Source organism: Pteropus alecto, unplaced genomic scaffold (assembly GCF_000325575.1).
Source record: "Pteropus alecto unplaced genomic scaffold, ASM32557v1 scaffold61, whole genome shotgun sequence".
Lineage (NCBI taxonomy): Eukaryota > Metazoa > Chordata > Mammalia > Chiroptera > Pteropodidae > Pteropus > Pteropus alecto.
In genome coordinates this window covers 2581477-2585912 of record NW_006434835.1, presented here as the reverse complement: position 1 = coordinate 2585912, position 4436 = coordinate 2581477, and the positions used below count along the sequence as shown (strand labels likewise).

The 4436-nt window shown below is 52.0% G+C and overlaps 1 pseudogene; it reads right to left on the bottom strand.

Annotated features, from left to right (window-relative positions):
- Positions 1-2105: 2105 nt before the first annotated feature.
- On the bottom strand, positions 2106-2224 carry LOC112478629 (annotated as a pseudogene).
- Positions 2225-4436: the final 2212 nt, after the last annotated feature.

The window sequence follows — 4436 nt, the reverse complement described above, 5'->3', positions numbered from 1 at the left end:
TTTTCTCCCCTTGTCTGTTTTGTGTCTGCTTTCCACAGCCTCTCATGGTCTCTGACCCCCGATTCTGGCCCCTGCTCGCAGCCTGCACGTGGGGGGTGAGGGCCGGGAGGGAGCAGGGCCATGCCTGCGTGTCGGTCCCCGCTCCCTGGCTCACAGCTCCGGGCGACTCGGCTTCTCTGCGTCTCGGTTTCTTCAGCTGGACCTGGGCGTGGTGACAGCAGCTCCCGCAGTGGCCCCTTGTGGGGGGTAAATGCGGTCGCACGTGCCAGGCCGCTCAGAGCCGTTCTCGAGGCCGTCAGGCCCACACTTCTGTGTTTTCAGAGCCGGTCTCGGCCAAGGAGAATAAAGATTAGCATCCGCCCCGCCTACACGGGTCTTAGAACTAAGTCCCCACCCTGCCCCGCCATGGAGACGCCCCTGTCCCCGCACCCCAGCCACTGCCTCCGTGAGTCCCACCGAGTTGTCTCCGCCCCCCGATACCCTTGGAATTCAGTCTCGGGGGACCCCGGGGCCTGTGCCGCTTATGAGACCACGCGTGCTGTTCTGCCCAGGCCCACGTCGCCCGGGCATGGAGGACATGTCGGCTTCTGCCTGGCGCTGCTCCTGGGTTTGGAAGGCTCGTCCCCCCCATTCTGAGATGAAGGGACATCGCTCGGGGCTCAGCCTAATGGAATCCTGCTGCTTTTCTTTGTCTGGGTCAGACTTTTCTCCGAAATCTGAAGTGATATCTTGACCAGTGTCATCGGCTACAACTTTATGCCCATGGAAAATCACACACACACACATGCACCTGCACACACACCACAGATACACACATACCATACACACACGCCACACACACAACACGCATCACAGATACACACACCACACACACTCGCCACCCAGATACATACACACTACACACAGACCACAGATACACACACACATGCCATACACAAATGCCACACACACCACACACACACATACCACAGATATACACATACATACACATACCACACACACGTACACACATATACACCACAGGTACATATACACATCTGATGATCAATAAATCACTGCTAAATACAATAATTAGAACACAAATCCATTTCAAATAAAGTTTTCAATTTTTAATTGAACAGGAAAATGCTAATGATATAATTTTAAATGAAAAAGACATAAAATTATATGCATAGCATGGTTTTATGCATATGTATTTAAATGAAAAGATAAACATGGATATTTATGCAGTTGTGAGAACATAGGTCATTTATATTTTCCTCATAATTTTCTATATTTTCTGAAATTTTGTAGAATGAATTTTCAGCACTGTGATCATTTGAATAAGGAAAATCGCGTGAACAGTATTACTCCTAGGACACCTGGAGAGAAGCAGTCACTCCGAATGGCCCTCGTCAGACAGCCCGCCCTCCCCCAGACGTCGGGCTGGGGACACTCTGAGTGACCGGAAGGGACCCTTGAGGAACCGGAATGAAACTTAAAGAGTTTGTTTTGTGTTTATAAAACGAAGGCGCCTGGAGCTCCAAGGCCCCGCCATCCCGAGCTGACATTTCATAGGCATTTGGCACGTCTCTGATGAACCTGGTGACCCGCTCATGGGAATCAAGCCTTGACCACGGCGCGGCGGGTGAGCTGCAGCTCTGTGACGCAGCCTGTCTGCCTGTCTGTCTGTTCATTTTCTCCCTTCCAGACGCCCTGAGGCTGGGAGCACTCTTTCTCCGTTGGTGCGTCTCTTGCTGCCGACTGCGACTCCCCACTGTCCCCGTGTACCCTCGAACCCCAGGCCTTTCCTCCTTAGCATGGAGGACACCTGCATTAAGCCCGGATTAGCGGTTTGAGCCAACTCTTAGTGGCCCGGAGTGTTCCGGTCAGTGACTCAGGGTCATGCAGCACATCCCAGGAGGGCTGCGATGGGGCCACAAAGCGGTCATGAGCTGGTGTGACCGGCAAAGCCATGTGGTCACACAGGGAGGGCACCGGTTTAGATGCTTCTTTGGTGATGCACGAGAAGCTTACTGTATTTTTTTTTTTTAAATTTTTCTAGGTGAGGCAACCCTTGGTTGACCTCACAGATTGCAAGGACCTTGTCAGCTTACAATCCCTTATTTTAACAGCACCTGGTCTTCCTAGGTGGTCTCCCATCCAAAGACTAACCAGGCCCGATCCTGCTCAGCTTCCGAGATCAGACGAGATTGGGCTTGTTCAGGGTGGCATGGCCGTAACCAGCTTACTGTATTCTATGACGCGATTTCCGTAAATTTCCACTTGACTAAGCACAGAGAGTTAAATTATGTTAAAAAGTGCAGGTTGCATTTTTCTGATGTTGCTTATACGCACTGCAAAAAAAAATCATCTTTAGGTATTAAACTATTAAAAAATGCAAATTTTGAGCCAATATGAATGGTGGAAAATGCAAACGAGGAGCACAGTTGTCCTGTGCCTCCTGGGAGTGCAGGCAGGCCAGGGTTCGAGGGTCAGGGATCACCAGCTAACCGCTCCCTCCTACTGACGGTCCCCTTAGCTCCCGTCAAACACCTACTCTGACCTCTGCACGCGTAGGTCAGCATCGTGGCTGACCGACTGGGTGTCTTTATGGATTCACACACCACCTCAGGCTGTGAATTACATGGCAGGAACCTTTCTCAGCCAGACACGAAGTGTCAAGTGCTGGTCAGAGGACCTACGCTGCTCAGGCCTCCAACGCCTCCGACGTGTGCCCGCCTCCTCCTTACACGCACACACGCGCGCGCGCGGACACACACACATGCGCGCGCGCGCACACACACACACACACATGCGCATAATGAGACTGTGGTGTGGGGGCGTAAAAAACACACATGCACACGCACACATGCACACGCACACACACATGCGCATAATGAGACTGTGGTTTGGGGGCGTAAAAGCTGCTTTTCCAGCTTCGGCCCTTTCCCAGAGCTCCCTGCGCTCACTCCCAAGTGGAGCCCTCGACCACCAGGCTTAACGGAGTCGCCCTAACGTGTCAGAGCTGGCTGCGGCCATCGGGAGGAAGGGGGCAGTGCCGAGGGGAGAGGGGTCGCCAGCCCTCACCCTCAGAGCCTGGAGCGGGGCCGAGGGAAGGTGGGCCCCTCTCTAACACTGGGTTTGGGCGGGTGTGGATCTGACCATCTGGAATCTCTGGGCGCCATTTCCCTGCAGCCAGCATGCAGAGGACCCGGAGCTGGACCAAGACGGCGGATGGGGGCGGCTGGCCCTGGCCTCTTGCACAGAGGCCCCCGCCGGTTAGATGTGCCTTTCACGTCTTGGAAGTGCCGTGAGGACCACTCAGGCCAGGAGATGAAGCTGATGTGAACGTTCCCTCCGCTTGGCGTGGATCTCCAGGCTGTCACGTGACACAGTGCAGTTGAACTTCACTACGAACCACAGGATGCGTCCAGTCACGTCGGGAGGGCGGGGTGGGCTGCCACAGCCACCGGGGTCCCTCCACATCTCTGAACTCTCTCCTCTATCCCAAGAATTTCATTTGTCATCAAGTCCCTTTTAGGTTAATCTGAAACCCAGGAAAAGTGTATGTAGGAGGAAAATCCATATCCTGTTCTCAGGTAATTGTGACAAATGTGTCATTTACGTGAGAAGCTGGAATAAAGGCGGGTGGCGTGGAGAGGGCGTGGGGTGGGGTGAGCAGGAGTCAGGAAGTACTCAACGCTGAGCACCTGCCGTGTGCCAGGCGCTACACCAGGCAAACGCACACATCCTTTTTCCCTCCAGATCGCTATCGTCACCTTGTTTTATAGATTTGGAAGCTGAGTTAATACGTGATAGATACAACACTTGAACAGGCGTGTCTGAATCTACTTCATGAAAATGAAAAGCTCTGCTCAACCCCACACCTGCAACATGCTATAAACCTCAGACTATTTAATCTGTAACCATCCCTCAAATTTCAGCCTACGCACCCCTCCTGACGCAGGCCTTTTCCAGTTCCCCCAAATACCTCTTTATTCCCCTCACCGCAGTCGTGAGAGTATTTTGTTTAGGTGACTACATCTGATTTCGTTGCTCTTATATTCTTAGTGCCTATCCCATAACAAATAAGCATTTCCTGGAATGAGTGGACACATGAATGAGTGAACGACACATATGTAGCAGTGACGACCTACGGTCCATATTTTGTCGTAATGATTCTCCTGGTTATTAGTAGAGACCTGGTTACGACCCTTAAACGAGTCGTCACGCTTTGTCTCTTGCCGTGTCCCGGGAAAAGAGAAATTCAGCATTGATAGAAATCGGACGTCTTTCCCGAAACGTCTAATGCCCATTCCACCCATAAAACATTCACGAGGCCGATCCTCGTTCATCTCCAGTCCTCGCCAAGCATCGAGTCACATGTGATTAGTTATTACTAATAAAGAGCCAAGGTATTAAATATGTAGTTGGACAATCTGCTATATTATTTA